General features: G+C 37.3%; 1 protein-coding gene across 2 annotated transcripts in view; it reads left to right on the forward strand.

The window, feature by feature from the left end:
• Nucleotides 1-18147, forward strand: part of CNTN1 (contactin 1) — a 241168-nt gene that overhangs the window by 57951 nt on the left and 165070 nt on the right. For both annotated transcript variants that reach the window (XM_031589583.2, XM_031589584.2), the window contains exon 2: nucleotides 13594-13639. The gene's annotated coding sequence lies outside the window, so the exon portion shown is untranslated. The remainder of the gene's footprint in view (nucleotides 1-13593; nucleotides 13640-18147) is intronic.

An 18147-nucleotide genomic window follows, 5' to 3' on the forward strand; every position in this document is an offset into this window, starting at 1 on the left:
GTTCTGTCAGAGGCGTCAGTCAGAGCGGAACTGGTTATTTTTTTGCAGACTCTTACCAGAGGCCAGATGGAAATGAATTCTTTATTGGTAAAGGCTTTCTAGGAATAGCTAGACAAGCAAACTTGTAACTTAAAAATAGTAAATGAAGCTAATGAAATATAACAAAAGTATGCTGTTTTCATCTGGGATGTTTTGGTTTTAGGAGAAAAACAATGTTGATAACACACCAGTGTTTCTAGTTGTTAGCAGCACTGTACATAGACAAGGACAATTTAGTTATTCATCTTCTTGAATGTCCTACCAGTGAGGGGGGCTGAGTGGGAAAAGGAGTTTGGGGGGAGAGAAGGAGGGGTGAACGTACAACAAAATCAGAACAGTTGACCTAAACTGGCTAAAGGGATATTCCATTCCATATGACATCATGTTGAAAAAGAAAGCTTGAAAATGAGGGGAGTTGGTCAGGTGGCCCACCACTGCTTGGATACTGACTGGGCATCAGTCAGTGGGTAGTGAGCAATTGCATATGCATCACTAGTTTTGTGTGCATGTATATATCTATAATCATAAGAATGATCTTTTTTCCTTTTTCCTTTCTCTTTCTTAATAAATAGTTTTTATCTCAACCCACAAGTTCTTTTTTTTATTTGTTATTCTTTCGCCCCCCATTCCACTGGGAAGTGGGAGGAATGGGCAAACAACTGTGTGGTGCTTAGCTACTTGCTGGGGTAAACCACAATGAGCTAGCATCTATTTTCACTAATTCTGATTTTTGATGATGGTAGAAGAACAGAAGACTATCAAGCAATGTATTTGTAGTTAGAGCTTTAAAAAGCTACTCAAATATATAGAACAAAGGCTGGGAGGAAGACTAGGGGCCAGGAATTTGGTTTCCTCCCCTTAAGGGGAGTCAGATTTGACCTCCACAGAGGTAGGAGGGAATTGGTGGAACAAAGTGGAAGAATAAGAAATCAGACTAAAAAAGAATAGTCTGTAGTCCTACAGGCTGAACTATGATGTACTGTTATGCTACAGATGGTGTAGAGGAGCCAGAGTCACTGAACTATCAGGGACCTAACACAACGTACATAATGTTAACCAGGAACCTCTCATAGTGTTTTACTAACAATCTCATTTTCCATATGTGCCCTTTCATATGCTTGAAGAATTATCTTTATTCTCTTCCCTTTCAGTTAAGTTCTTTAAAAATTTTAAAATTCATATTTTTAGACTTACTTTTGCCAGTGGAAAAATTGTTTGTTATGAGATAAATGGGAACAGGTGATCTGAACTTCAGCACAGTTAGCCTCCCACATTTGTAGTCCTGTAGTTAACTTAATAATGCTTACATTGGCATTCTTCTCTCTCCACTCCATTTTGGGGAAATTGCAGTGGTAGCTGTAAGTTCTAGGAAAAAAAAAAATGATTTCCCTCCACCTTGTGCATTTCATTTCTAATCTATTTGCACCAAACCATCTTCTTATTTGGAGCTAGGCAAGTGTTTAGTTCATGCTGGGGGACAAGCCAGTACCCTTGCCAGAGAATTTGAAGGTTGTTCTGGATCTTATCTTGTTATAAGTAAGCTAAACATAAATCCACATCTATATACTACACCATTAGGATATGTATTTTGATGCTTTTATTGCATTGTTTCAGAATGGAGATGACTCCTTGTTTGTGTAATGCATCTTCTAATGGATGCAGGAGGTCAGAGTTCTGCATAGGTTTGATTTGGCTGCCTGCCTGATATATGGATGTGTTTCCTCTGACTTTTAGATTTTTATGCCCAAGGTGTAGGCTTAATAGAAAATATTGGAGATAGACTGTTGGGGATTCTGCAGTAAACAAAATTATCATTTTTTTGGTCTGGAATGCTGGTTGTGCCAAACCCTGTGAAATGATACATACTTGCTTTACAGAATGAACTGTGGTTCACAAAGTACCAAGATAAAATCATTAAATTAAATCATTCAACATGGAATAGAGCTGTTATCTCATAAATTGGGCTGTAACGAAAGAGAGGAAGCATGCATTTATTATTTATGACATTTTTGACTTAGTGGAAACACTTTTATTTTGTGTTTTGTTTGTGGTGGTTTTTTTTTTTTTTTTAATATCAAAAATTGCCTCTGTGGAAGGCCAGTTTGATAACGGAGCATGTAATGGAACAGAAATGGCTTTAATTTTAGTTCAGATTGAATCCAACCCAAGCGATCAGTATCTTAACAGGATGAATATCTGACATTTAGAGATGGTAATTCATGTGACAGGAACTGATGATTTCATTCAGTTCTCAGTGGACTAATTTTGCATAAAAATAATATTTGCAGTAATTGATTCATTTCAGAGAAGTGAAAAAAATATGGTAAATTGTCCTTAGTAACCTGAGAGAAGCTGATTTACACTGGCTATATGTAAATGTGAGATTTACATTTATATCATGTCAAAGAAAGCCTGTGATGTGCTAACGGTATCTAGTTTTCCAGACCAATATTTAATGAAAAAATAATCCTTAGCCTATTGTTTAATCTATTTATAAAGAAATGGTGCATATACTATAGCACTGTTAGCAGTCATCAGTATTTCCCCTTTTGATAACTTTTGAACCTGTTGTATGAATTTCAACTTCAAACTTGATGAAGGGAACTTTCAAAAATGACAGTGACAGAGCAGCAGAGTTTTGGTTACCAGTTCTGTATGTAATGCACACACCTGTGAGGATTGCTACATCTCACCTGGATCTTAAGTAAGATATATGGCAACTTTCGGGGATACTGAAAATAGAGAGTAATTTATGGAATGTGATGATGAATTGTGAGTGCTGTGGTACACTTAACGATGCCGTGGAGTGGGGAGAGAGCTGGACTTCTAACAGAGACAGTGGAGTCAGTAAACTAGCAGGAGACACATGTGTAAGGCTTCTTCATTTGTCTACTCACGCAGCAGCTTCTGTCACTCTACATGTGTTTAAAGAAATGCAAGAAAAATGTGCCAAGTGTACTACACAGGGCTGTGCTGTTAAGCAACAGGGAAATACAAGTCAGATATAAAAAGGCATTTATTTGCTAGTACAGCCAGAAGTGCACATTTTTCTTGTCCAGGTACTTTTGCTTAATAAAGATGATAAATGGCTTTTCAGTATTTGATAGTAAAAACGAAATGCTTTTAATGTATTGTTCTTTTTAGAGGTTCTGCTCAGTGCCATGCATGATAAAGACTAATAGCCAAACACTGTTCTTTAAAGTTATTTTATTTCATACTATTTAAATAATAGTATGCTTATTCCTGAGGCTTGGTACTTGTGGTGATGGTATTTTGAATATCTCATCTGATTCTGTCAGAGAAACAAATTAGCACCTTGAAGATTACAGAATTATTAGTGATTTTTCATTTTTGTCTTCCAGTTAAAGTTCTCAGACTGAGTAAGCTATTTATCATCCTGCTACCTGGCAGAAAGTTTAAGGCAGTCCTACTGCATTTATAGTCAAGTCATGACTAAAAATTGTTTGGTTGTTCCCAAGGAGCAGATAAAATGCACTTTCTGGTTTCATAAGTGGAGTTAAATCCACATCACTTTGTAGTTCTTCAGCACGTGCTGATTAGCTGAAAATCCTGTAATGAAGAATCACATCATTCGTTTAATTGGTGTTCTACATGATAGAAACGAGGACAGATGCAACTCCTTGCTCTCCCCAATAAATCTGGGCCTGGGGAATGTACTTTGAAATGGTGACAATTTCATATTCTCTGGAGTAAAAATGAATTACTCTCTCTACAGTAGATGAAATAGAGTTTAGAAGGTAATATAGGTCTATCTATGAAACTCAGAAGTCAGCAATCAAAAAACTTAAATGATGTAGAACTAGTAGTTTTCTGCAATCTTTCTTTCTATTGATTCCACTGATATTAATTTTGAACCTTTCGTCAGTTCTTGAAACATTTTTATCAAATTCTACAGTGGGAGATTGAAGGTGTCCATGTACAGAGGTGAACAAGGTTTTTATCATAACTTTTCCTGAGCAGGTCAGATATGCTTGCTGGCGTTATTCTCAAGGCTAAAAGATGATTTCTTTCTTTTATTGAGAGAAATATTTTACATGTCCTTGACAGTCCTGAATTTGGACATCTCTGATGAGCTTGGTCTACTCTGGCAAGCAGTTTTGATTTGATACTTTTGTTTTGGCAAAAACACTTGTATTGCACTGTCTTACTGAAACTGTCCTGTTATCTTTCTAAGCAAATACAACAGTGCTAGAATAGACAAGATTGAATCAGTAAACATTTGACTTTTTTTTTTTTTTTTTTTTTTTTTTTTACCTCTCCCTGTGATGTTTTGTCTGAAATAGGAGAATGCTTTCAATGTTTAATTGAGCCAGGAAGTGCTCTGGTTATGTTGAAGAACATCCTTTTTAATCAGTTCTGAAATAGCACCCTTAACTGCAATACTAATATCTCATTGAAATACCACCTAATTCTTCATTGGTGTGTAGTTCTAATCACCTAGTATGCAAAATATTGTCTCTTGTCTAGCTTACATAATGAAAGCCACTCATTTACATAAATCCATTTTTGTCATTTGATACTAAATCCCCACAGCCAGAATTGTTCAACAATTTGCTGTATCTTAAACTCAAGGTACAGTGTGTAGGCAAAATCTGTTTACAGTCCAAACGTGCTCCCTGAATCACTGGAATCTACTAGTCATCTCTTTTGTCCTTCACTGAACAGGCTTTTTAAAGACAGACAAATGTCAGTGAAGTCAGAGCAAGAAAAGATTGCTTAGCAATGAATGTCGTGCTAGGAATTTCTGATGTTGTGCAGAATCAAATTTACCAATTCTTTCAAAATATTGTCTGCCATTTCGATATCACAATCTTTTTAGAGAAGCTTGTTTACTTGTCCACTTTACTGTTATGCAGGTGGTGAGAGTAGCTATGAAAAGGATGACTTTTGGGGTTTTTTGAGTGTTTGCTCTGTGTTAAAATCATGTAGAAATGAGGGGAGATTGCAGTGCAGGATGCTGCTAACCTGTTGTCTGTAAGACATTTCCTAGAATACTACATATCACACATCACAGACAGTTGCAAAGAGACTTTCTGTTTTCTAGTGCTATAGTGTGTCAGTTGATGGCTTACATAGCTGGTAGTTATTTTCTCATGTTTCCAGAACAACACTAGCTTGAAGATATTTTTAATTTTTTTTTCTAGACTTAGAAGCATCATTCTCTTGCCATTTTTTTTTTTTTTTAAATCCTTATTTAAGCTTATATTAACAGAATGGGTACACCTAGCTTGCCACAGGCAGATCGTTTTAACCTTGCCGGGATTGATTTCCCTCTTGCTTCAGGAAGGAATTGAGTTGTAGAAGGTTTTGAACAGAATTTCCCACTGTCCACCAGGTAACATTGCATTTCCTGCGCATTGCTAAGTTACAGATTTCCCAATAAGTGGAGATCATCTCCTGCTATATTTCTGTGTTAGTCCGTATGCTGTTCAAATGCAAACTGTATACTATTTTAATAATATTTTAATTAATATAATTATTAATATAATAAAATAAATAGATTTTAATAATAATAAAAATATTTTATAATATTTTAATATTTAATGTGTTAGAAATTCTCTTTTTGACAATACTGCTAAATTAGTGCTATAAAATGAATGACTTGCTGCTGAATGTGGAGACTTTCTCTCCATGCTGCTCTTACAGGCTCAGTCTCTAAAGAAATGCTAAAGAAGATCCCAATCCTGCAGAGCTCCTTCTGTGTAAATCTTCAGGATAAAGCCTTTGTTTGTTATTTCTGGGGCAGGAACCATATCTGTCTGCTTGCTTTGTGATGCGCCTCCAGTATGAATGCATAACTAATAATATTCAGTTTTAATTCCATGTGAAAGCAGTGCCTCCAGCTATAGCGAGTGGCAGTATTTTTTCCATGAGCTAAATCCAAAATAATTGGAGAACAAGTGTTACAGAGGCTCCTAGCAGATTTGTCGCATCCTGCTTTTTGCACTGTGAATTGCCTGGTTTGCAGCCTGGCTTTGCAAAGGACTAGCTGGTGAGAAAGCAGGAGTCAGGATCTCCACTGCTCCCAGATCTAGATCCCCCTGGTCATGGACCTATGTATCTAGTGACACAGCTTGCAGCTAGTAGATGATGAGATGCTGACATGACTAACCAAAGCAATTGTAAAAACTGTTTTCCCCTCTAGCTCAGTAGTAGCATCTGGAAATATTTTCTCTATCTGGTCCAGTAGCTCTGGTCAGAGCCGTGCTCATCACATGGAGCTGCAGGTGTTGTGCTCCTGGTACAGGCAGAAAGGCAGCAGTTAGATGTGGAACTCCAAATTTATTTATAGCCTAACTGAAGATTATTTATCGTTTTGTGATTTTCCCATGATCTGACAGTTAATAGTTCGTGATGTTTTATTTCCATAACACTTAGAAATGGGAAGGAAATTTGGAACTAAAAAGCTTTCTAAATATTAAGATCACATCTGGTTAATTAATTTTTTATACTCTTACAGATTTGAATGTGAATGCACTTTTTTTCTTTCTTTTTTTTTTTTTAAAGTCAGTCTAAGCCTAGCATCCAGTAATTGAGCTTAGGTTTACAAGACCACTTAAGAAAAATTGTTGGAACATCTACAGCAGCCCATCCTGAAGGAGATGATGGTGTGGTCTTTCTGTCCAGAGGGCATATTGGTATATTGCAGTTACTTTTGTAAGAGAGTTTTGAACACACTCTCTCCTGTTCCATAATGCTGGGTAGACTGTAGAACTAGGAAAGGCAAATGCACCACAGGAGCTGGAGTCTCTCCCTGTGCTAGCCTACGTTCTGTGTTGTGTGATGGGGAGCCAATACCAAGTGCTTTCTATACTTTTAAGGGATGTTCAAACTGGAGCACATCCATGGTAGATTTACATCAGTGTTACCATCTGTGAGTGGTACAGATGACCATGGGACAGGCAAAGAGTATGTTCTCAGCAGTGTGTCTGGATCACAAACCATAGGCAAGAGAAATTAAGCTTAGAGCCATGTTTTGCCTGTTGCATCCTGACACCAATGTAAAGCTCTTCTTGAGGTGAAGATTAAATCTGAGTTGAAAAGATTAAGCCTGAGTTGAAAGATTGCAACTTGAATGTAAAGTTTTTCCTCTTTTACTCCTGATAATTCTCTCAAAATGTCCAGCAATAGATGCTATAGCAAAGGTAGATGGAAAATACCAACGCAAGCAGTTCATTGCTTTGCTCATGCAAATTTTCTCCAGTGAGGTAATAAAGTATACATTAAAACTTCAGTGATCATCATTATAATAATATCTCTGTTAAAATAAGCTCTCTGAAGATTTATGTGAATGGTTGTTTTAATAAATCATATTTTGTGTGTCAAGTTGTATTTCTAGAATTGGTAGGCTCATCCTTGCTGCATTTGCATGTTTTTCTTTTTACATTCTGTTGTTGCAACTTTCTCAATGTTTACTCTTAAAATTGCTCTTTTTAATAGCAACTACATGAAAGTTAAAGATTCCATCCATCAAAATAGGCCTCTTATACAACTGCTGAGTTTGAGGAAATGCTGTTTGAAACTGTCAGGAAAAAGAAAATCTGAATTAAAGAAATAGCTTCATTTTTAAAGTGACGAAGATCATCAGTTTACACTCACACATTTATTGTAAGTGAATGGGAGATTCAGTATGAGAGATTCTGTGTGTGATACTTGTGTACATACTGAATAGATTATCAAAATGCCATTTCAGATGTTTTATGAGATCACATGGGCATTAAATGCTAGAAGACTTTCGAAGAAACAGAAGTTTCTAAAATTTCTGGATGAGGCTGAGTGATGTATATGGAAGCAGACTTGGTTATACTTCTTGTCTTGCTGGCTTTTTTTTTTTTTTTTCTGAATGAGGTACAAAAAAGTGTGTATGTGCTAAAGCAACTTCCCAGAATTAAAAAAAAAAAAAAAGAAAATGGGGAAATATAAAAAATGTAGTAAGGTCAGCTTGCATTACAAATTGCTTAAAGGATGGGAACTGAAGTTAGAAAGCTGATGGAAAATTCAATTAGCATCTCAACCAACCATTTAATTTATAATTTTCCAACAATGTGAATTTAATTTGCGTGGTTTTGACTGACATCTTTCTAATGTAGCATCTATGATGTCTTGGGTATGTCTTTCACATTACTACCCGAATGGCCACTAATCTGGATCTCTCTCTGAGACAGTGCTTTGTGCCACTGTTGTGCTGGTTGTATCTTCTGTTTTATATTGCAACTACATTCTTTCTGAAACTATGAAACTGTGTTCTTTCTTATTGTTTGTGTAAGTCGAGGAATGGTCATTCTGGCTTCTGTTTTTTATAATTGCCTTTATTATTTGAATTATTATTTGAAATTATTATTTTTTTAAAGATGTGAAAAAACTTTTAGACTTTTTTTTAAAACACAGCTTCTTTCTCATGGTAGTTTTTGAGCCTCAGTTATTATTTTCTGTCATTTTTCCTAGGGTGCAAGTGATAAGTGCGAGTTGAATTTTCTAGCTATTATGATAAGAGATTGCAGGGAGAGTTAAACTACATAGTCTTTTTTGCAAATTTCTGACATTTTTTTTTAAGGCCTTATGGAAAAGGCCGTATGTGTCAGAACATGAAAATAGATCAGATGAAAAAGTGCAGGAAGGCTGTATGGAAAGGAAGCAAATTATCACTGACAACTTTGACAAAAGTTAGTAGAAAAAAGTCAGAAGTCTTTTCCATTCTGAGTCAGAATTTAAAGCTGAATGTAGTTTATGTCTTTAGAAGAGCTTGGTCTAAAGCTATTACTAAAGTCAGTTTTTTTAAGTGTTATAAGCTAATGCAGTTGTTTTCAATTGGGTCTTGATAGAATCATAGAATCACCAAGGTTGGAAAAGACGTCCAAGATCATCTAGTCCAACCATCCACCTACCACTAATATTTATTTCCCCACTAAGCCATGTCCCTTAGTACAACATCTAATAGTTTCTTGAACGCCTCCAGGAACAGTGACTCCACCACCTCCTGGGGCAGCCCATTCCAGTGCCTGACCACTCTTTTGGAAACGTTTTTCCTGACAACAAACCTAAACCTCCCCTGGCACGACATGAGACCATTCCCTCTGGTCTTATTGCTAGTTATGTGGGAAAAGAGGCTGACCACAACCTCCTTTCAGGTAGTCATAGAGAGCAATAACTCATTCCCTGAGTCTCCTCACGACTAAACAATCCCAGTTCCCTCAGCTGCTCCTCACAGGACTTGTTCTCCATACCCCTCGCCAGTTTCATTGCCCTTCTCTGAACATGCTTCAGGGTCTCATTGTCTTTCTTCTAGTGAGGGGCCCAAAACTGAACACAGCACTCGAGGTGCAGCCTTGCCAGGGCAGTGTGCAGAGGGAGTACTCAGCTCTGAGTACAGTATAGCTCTAGATAGATAACAGCTTTATCTGTCTTTGTGCTTTGGAATATTTCTTGGATATGTGAAAATGCATAGCTAACGATAGTAACTATGTTGAAAAATAATGTTTTGTAGCTGAGAATTTGCTCTATCAAATAGTGTTATTGAGCTCTTTATATCTGTTGTAGTTTCCATGGGAATAAGTAGAGTCATTACTTTCCAATTGACTAAAGTAGATAACAGATAGATATACAGGTATCTTTCAAAGACAAATAATAACTTATCTTTTATTTTGGTAAAGTTAATCTTCTTTGTGTTTCTTTTGATGCTTTGGGTGATATGCTTCTCATATAGCATTCTCTGCAACGGAATCATCCAAAGAATATTAAGTATTACAGAAAAGCTTTTTTTTTTTTTTCAGTGGAGGTTAATTTATAGTGACTGTGCACATGAAATGCCTTATGCTGAACTGATTGGTCCTACTGATTAGTGAAGACTGAAAGTGGCTTTTTCAAGAGCTAATCATGGCTTAGGCATTACTGAGTTCAGCAGTAATCTGTCTCAGTCACACTTCTCTCTTACCTCATGCTGTTATTTAGACTGAAGAAGTGAATTTAGATCTGCGAAGATTATCTAAAATTTGATGTGTTTTTTGATTAATTTAGATGTATGGAGATTCAAGCAAATTACTTCACTATCTTTCACCAGTCACTGAACAGACAAAATGGTATAAAATTGAAAGAAAAGTAAAAAAAAAAAAAAGAATATTAGAAACATTTAGGTTGGGAAAAGACTTTCAAGATGACCATCAAGTCCAACTATCAACCTGACCTACTGAGTTCTTCACACATCTCCTAAATATCTTCAGGGATGGGAAATGCCTACCTCTGTGGGCAACCTGTTTCAATGCTTGACAACTTTCTCTATGAATAAATGTTTCCTGTTACCCAATCTACATGTCCCCTGTCACAAATTAAGATCTCTATCAGTTGAGAAAAGAGGCTGACACCTTCCTTCCTGCAGCTTCCTTCCAGGTAGCTGAAGAAAACAATAAGGTCTCACCTCAGCCTTCTCTTCTCCAGCCTAAATAGTCCCACTTCTGTCAGCAGTTCCTCATACATCTTGCTTTGCTCTTCTCTGCACATGCTTGAGCAATCCAGTATCCTTCTTGCAGTGAGGGGCCCAAAACTGAACAAGGTAATCAAGGTGTGGTCTCACCAGTGCCACGTGCAAGGGAACAATCATTTTTATTGTCTTTCTGGCCACTTGATTTCTGTTGTGGGCTAGGATGCCATTGGCCTTCTTGGCCACCTGGACATGTTGTTGGTTCATGTTCAAAGAATCTTCTGTCTGTCTTCATTATGTTGTGAGCTGAGATAATCTACTCATGGTTTTGTATTACATGATTCTAGGGCATAAGAAAGGGAAAAAAAATAATGAAGTTTTTGTGCCTGCTTCCCTGTTATTTGTGGGCTACAGAGTTCTTCTACTTTCAGAGTTCTCTGAATCTATGTTTGGTGTTACTGATGCTTTTTTTTTTTCTTTCACATTTAAGTCCTATAGAGTAGAACAGAGGAAGAATCGTTCACCCGATTTCCTGTATTCCGTTCATAAGCATCCAGTTGTTGCCTTTATTCCAAGTCAATGCACTGGGTTAATAAACCCCTCTTCTCACCCTGTGCCCATGTGTTCTGTATTCTTCATCAAACTAGCTTAAAAATTGTAGCCCTCTGCTAGCCATGTTTCCAATTTCCAAGCAAGAAAATTTTATATTCAGTTCTATTCTTGCAAGGACAAGCGCTTAATTGGTAGTTTCTCACACTATTCTTGGATACTGCATATTTTCCTTTAATAACTGTACCACTCTAGATATTCTGTTTTGTGAATTACATATTTCTGTAGCTTATATATATATTTTTTTCTGCCATCCTCCTACATTTCACACTTGGAAAATGCATTTCTAGTTCCCTAATATCCATAGTCTGTCTTTTTTTTTTTTTTTTTAATGGCTGCCTACGGGTTTGACAGGCTTTTTCACAGAACACTGTTAGTTAAAACTTACAGAGGTGAAATACTCTCAAATGGTGAATTAATAATATGCATAATTTCCTATAAAAGGTAAGGAAAGTGTAACATTTATCACCGTTTACTTCTTACCAAGTGTTGCCCTCTTAAAGATGAAATTAATGCCTGTTGATTTCTTCAATGTTCTGTGACTCTGTGATTCTGTGAATAATGTTAGCATGTTTCACTGAACGTAGTAGGTAATAGCTTTCATCTCCTTACTATTAAAAATATTTTGTAAACTGTGGGAATTCAGTTGGCATTCTTTAATTGTATATAATTTTATAAAGCTGTTCAGAACCTTAAGCTCTTCTTTCAGTACTTCAGTTTATTTTTCACCCCAGATAATAAATTATGAAGCAAATTTATAAACCTTCCTGTTAAATATTAGAAGATTAGAATAGATTGTATTATCTTGATGATATACTACATAACTTGTTAGCTCAGGAATTTCCTATTCAATGTAAATGTGTCGCTTGGAAATCAATTTTCAGAGTTGCTAAGAATTATGAACATGCAAATATGTACTCAGCAAGTACTCAGTGAACGGGGACTAAAATTTAGTTACAAAATTTTGTGTATGTGCTTATGTAAGATTATTTAAATTCCTTTTGTCCACAGTCTCTCAAGAGTAGTTTACAGGAAGGGAGAAATAATAGGAATGTTCTTTATAGATGGAATATTCTGATAGTCTCTCCACGTCATCATCAGCAGAAGGATTAAATCACAGCATATTAAAGAGTACACTTACTTATTTTATACAAGTGAGAGAAGGGATGAGCCTGGAATAATAGTCATTGTTCTTCTTCTCTCAGCATAGTGGAACACTTGTGACATTAAACTTTTAGAGATAACATGCTATTTAATGAGAATGTTGCCAGAGCCACAGAAGTGTTGCATTAGTTCACATAGTTTACATGCATGTGGTGAAAGAAACTGGAACTGCACCACTTAATGAAGCCTTGGGAGACATTATTACATTTCCAGTCTTGTAAAAAGTCCTAAAACCACTGAAGACAGATCTGATTTTGTGTTGCAGTAAATCAGAGAACAATAGAAACAGCGTATTGACAGCACTTTGACTAAGCTACCTATAAAGTAGCATAGGCTTCAGACAAATACTGCTTTGAAGCCTGAGTGCTTGGTTCATTTGTCATCAATTGAATTAGCAATTAGGCCTTACATACCTAAAAGATTTCTTACCTCACATTTACCTTCGTAAATCATTGCCCCTTTGGCTATTAGCACAACTTAGAAAGCCTTCATATAATGGGGATGAGCTGCTGTTTTAAAAGGAAATAAAAGCACAGGAGCGAGCGGTAAATGTGTTAGTTTATGTAGCCAACTTCTGAAGTGAGTACTCTGCATTATATTATGTACTTGGATTGTACTAGATTTTGGAAACATTTGCAAAATTACATTTAGTGCTAGTGTCGTGTAGTTACTATCTTGGATCCACTGATCCAAACATATTGTGGTTCTTACACCCAAGCTGCTAAAAGAAGAAATGCAGATTTAAAAGTAGGTAGAGGGTATCTGCAGCTGTGAATCAGAGGTTTGTAAAGAAGAAATCAAAGTAGATATTGAGTAAAGATTTTTGAATCATTTTGGGTGGATATGGCAAATATACTGGGTGGAAATGAGAATTGGGAGGGATCAGGTGGCATACTGAAAAGGGAAGAATGAAATGTTCTAAAAATGACTGATTGTGTAACTGAGAATGTATCTTATCAGGCACGGCAGTGTAATTTACTGCAGGAGATAACTTTAGGATCTAGTTTATTTGTTAAGGTATTAATGACTAAAACCTTAAATACGCATTTAAATTTATTTTTCACAGATGATCTCATAGCTTGCCTATCAAGCAATAAGGAAAATACAAAAGCACACAAGATCACTCTGCTTTTGAAGTTTAATGTTACTAGGGTTTTATTAATATGTCTTAGATCTGTGCAGGACCGTGGCTAACTGAAAACCCACATGTTTATGAATTGCAAGAAACATCTGGAAAAAGCTGACTGTAAGATCATGTTATGACAGTATGTAATTCAGACATCATCTGTAATTGAAAAACTGAGTGTTCAGCTACCAGACTGAACTCTGTTTTTATTCAATCCTAGATACTGCCTCTGAATCTGCTCTGAAACGGAGTCCACCTTGTTAGAGGTTGGTGATTTTCAGTTCTCTAAGTTATTACCATGTTTAAGTAATGAAGTAAAAGTTAGGAGCTTCTTATTAACAAAAATAGTAATTCCAGAATAGTGAAGTAGGTGGTGAGAACACAGTTAATTCAGAAAGCAGTGTTTCTGACCTCAACATAACAAATTATTGTCAGATACACTGATATATAGCATTTTTTTATTAGATATACATGCAATGTTTTTTTGATTCAAAGACTCCTCTGACTTGAATTGGTATTTACTATGTATATTTTGTAGAAAGGAGGTTGGAGTAATCTGTACTTCTGAGACTGGACCTCTGTAAGAGCCACACCAAATGAACTTGTTGTATGTGTAATATAGAGGCATAGGATCTGATCTGTACTTATTGACTATTCAGAAATGACCTATTAAGCTCCACAAAATATGTTTAAAAGTGTCAGGTGGTACTGCTGATCAGGTTTGAGAAAGGTAAATCCCTTCCTGACATCTTTATATGTACATATTTCTGGGTGGGAGGAAGCCAAGAGCTCAGTGATGACTGTATTTAAACCTTGGGCTGCCCTTAAAATCATGTTACTCTGCAGTAGGCAACATTACATGTCTCTTACTCTTAGCTAGTCTTCTAAGATGGACAACTGAAGTAGCAGTAGCAACTGAGCAGAGCACGGTTATTTCTAATCCATCCTGTCTGCAAGTAGGAGTTTGATTTTCATTAGGGGTAGGCAATTAATTTTTTTGCTCCTTTAGATCACTTAAAGATTGCATTAAGTTGATGTAATATTCTTAAGACTATCATTCAAGTAGGAATATAAGCAAGAGACATTTTAATACAAATTTCAAGCACAAAGTGAAATATCTTTTGAAGTGAAATCCTCTTTCATGTAGAATGGGACCAGAGGAATTCATGGCTTCTAATGGCAACACTTACTTCCCTGGCTTAAAGTTTCCCTAGCACTGACACTTTTAGCTTTGGCATCTTTTACCTTCTATAACATGATTAATTTTCTGCTGCTGTACAAGGGGAGCACCAGCTCAGAACTGTGCTGTACTGAATCCTGAAGATACTCATCTTTAACTGTAATCCTTTGGGGAGTCTAAAACCTTGGTGTCCTTGATATATTGACAGACATTTTTGTTGTACATCTGTATAGTACTGAAACCAGAGGATCTGTTATATACACAAATAATACTAATTCTTCTTATGCATTGCTTTTTTTGTGTATGAAATGCCTCCCTGCATTTCTATTTCACATACTGCTTCAATTAATTTTGGTGAAATGACAAATTCAGGTAGATCCCACATAACAAATAGACTTTTATAATAGTTCTGCTCTCTGTGCTTACAAATGCAGCGTATTCTACCTTTGTTTCCATGAGATGGGGGTTTGTGACACACATCTTCCATTCCTGAAACCCATTTTCTATTTGAGATGAGGTCTGTTAAATTTCACTCATGCAACTTCTCTGTTTGAGAAAGGTTTTGCTACTGTTGTTGCAACGTTGCTCGTGTTCAATTGCTCCATGTACGTATCATACTTTCCATACTAATAACTCCATAAATTGGCATGGTACATGCTGTTATTCTCCTATTAAAACACAATCATGCCCCTGCTTATTGTTCTGTACGAATGAGCTTGTGATCCCAGGAGCAGCTGGATACACCTGATGCTTTTTGTCTTCATTCAAAATGGCCACCATTTCCTGCTGTTTCTAATTTATAACTGCCATCAGTAGAGATGAATTGCTTTTATTCTTTGGCTGAAAAAGGAGCAGAATGAAGGATGAAAGCCTTATAGAGGAGGGGGAGGTGGAAATGAAGGATCCTGCACCTTACTGCCATGGCAGAGACAAGCACAGGACACTGGCCTCCTGGTCCCTCAGTCTGTGACTCTGGCCAGGGCCAGTGCAGCAAGCTGGCAGACCCGGTGCAGTGTTGTAACCAGTGTGCAAGTCCCTCTCACTACTTTACCCCAGGGAAGAAAGCTGAGAGTAAGACACTGGTCTCCTGCAGGGCTTTTGCCAAGCTTGCAGAAAGAGTAGGCCACATGGTAAGCTTGCAGCTCAGATGGCTGTCTTCTGACAGGGCCTGTCATGTAGGACGACAGAGAGGTTGCAGGAGAGCAGTGCAGCCATAATGCGCCATTGTGGCAGCCTGCACATTGCACTGTGAGCTGATGGGATGAGACAGCCTCCTGTAAGACCTGCCAGGGGTTTGTGCAGGGCTCAGGCTGGGGAGAGGTGTTGTGCCATGCTGAGCCATGGCACGGCTTGCTGTCTGGCTACTGCAGGCAGGGTGAGCTGCCTGCTGAGCACCTTGGCTGTGGGCTGATGGGGAGATGTGGCTCTGTGCTGAGGGCAGGCTGGCCCTCATCTGTTCAAAGGGAAAGCTGGGCAGCAAGTCTGTTGTTCAGCGAGTATTCAGCAGGAGCAATGAGGCCATGCTGTGCGTTGTTAATTACTGCGTCAGCTATAGAATCTCGCCCAACAAAGCTCTTTGAAGGATGTTATAAGCTAATGGAATATCCAAACATTCAAAATAATACTTTCCACATAACTTTATTTCTGTGATGCAGTATGATCACTTTCTATTAAAACTAAGCAGCGTAATGCCCAGAAAGTACAGAAGAGTTGGATCTGTGTGTGGATGTAATTGTTTTTTCACGCTAAATTCTTCTTGACAGTCCTTCAGAATTCAGTTTGAATATGTTTGAGTAAGTAGAAGCAGTTCAAATCAACATTTCCTTAGGAAGGCCTACACAGGATACATTCTACATTAATTTCTATAACTGTGCAGCTGCCTTTTATATAGTAGACATTATTTTCAATTACTGAAGTATGTGAAGAGCTATGCTCTTGTAAAGGCATAAACAAAGCACAAAGGCCAGTCTGTTTTCCACATAGTAGATTGTTGTTAAAGAGTTTGTGCCAGCCAGTACGGAGAGTGCAATCGTGTCTTACTCCTCTCAAGAGAGATGAATTACACAACTGCCTCAGCTCCTGCTGCTCCACATTCTTACCCATGAATTGCATTGTTGGAATGGCCTACAACTCCTCACTGAGCGGCCTCTAAAAGAGAATACTCTTCTAGTGCAACTGCCAAAATGCATGGGTCAATCCAAAAGTTATGCCTCCTATTTTTTTCCATGAAAACTATAACAAACACAGAACATGGTAACACTGTTTGGTAGAGCGGACTCTTAGCAACAGAATGCTGTTTTTCGACACAGTCACCACCATTAACTATGCATTTATGCTAATGATGAATAAGAGCCTGCATATGGTTCTCATTAAAAAATAAATAAATAAAAAATCTTACCCGGCAGAGATGACCCACTGTTTCACAGCTGCTATGATAATGTCTTTACTGAAACACAACACCCACCACCTCGTTATGTTAATGTCCACAGTTTGGTCTCCAGAAATGTTTAGCGAGCAATGATGAATGTCAATGGATGCAGTTTTTTTCCACATGGAGGAATGTAGTTACATACCTTTGCTTCATAGGCACTTCCGTATCAGACTCACTTTTGTCAGACTGCCCCTCTGCTGCTGTCTGTCACATGGCAACAAAATATAATAGAATATTGGTGGGAAAGTTCAACCTCTACTGCCATACCACCAACATCTGCCTCTGATGCTGTGGGACATTACTTTCAGAGCAGCCCTTGTATAAGTGCATAGCACTGTCGTCTTCATGAAAGATCTTGACCTATGAACTGCTTCGGATACGTACCAGCTTTCCCAACAGAGTAGTTAATTGTGCTTTTTTTAAATAAAACTAACAGGTTTTTTTAACAACTCTTACTCAAGGTAGCACTATGCATAGCAATGTCTGTTGAAAGTTGGGAATTTGCAGTGACTGTGCCATCCGTTGACACATTTCAATACTCCGCATAATGTATCTTGCCCTTTTTCTACTGGATAGAGTTGTTATCAAAGCAGCAGTAAGTACAGAGGGTCAAGCATGCACATTTCTGTGCAGAGAAATGTTTTCTAGGCTGGGTCACAAAAGCCAGTACCTTGGAGGAAACAAAGTACCTGGAATGACAGCGTGCATTTGCAAGTCCCTGAAATAGGCTGTAGCTCTTCATTTGTAGAACAGAATTATATGTCTTAGAAACTGGTTAAAAATTTGATCCAAACATGCATTATAAATGATTCATTCAATACACTGTGACAACTATTCTTATGTGTGCTCTGTTAATTCTCAATCATAATAATGTAAGCATCAAAGTTACTTTTCTGTATCTCTTTACCTACACTTGTGTACTTATGTATAATGACACATAAACATAAGCAAGGAACATTTTTATTTTCTTGGTCTCTTCTGGGTGATATCTGCTTTAGTTACCTTAGTGGATGCAGTTGTGTAATGCTTATGTGTGATCTATTTTCATTTGCCTGGAATAAGCTTCAGAGATTCTCAGTAATCTCTTGTAAAGTATTTGGCTGATGTGCTGTATGTGCTGGCCACTGTCCCAAACTTTGAAAATTTCTTAGAACTATTAGCAT

This window comes from Phasianus colchicus, chromosome 1 (assembly GCF_987193195.1).
Source record: "Phasianus colchicus chromosome 1, bPhaCol1.hap1.1, whole genome shotgun sequence".
In the NCBI taxonomy this organism is placed as follows: domain Eukaryota; kingdom Metazoa; phylum Chordata; class Aves; order Galliformes; family Phasianidae; genus Phasianus; species Phasianus colchicus.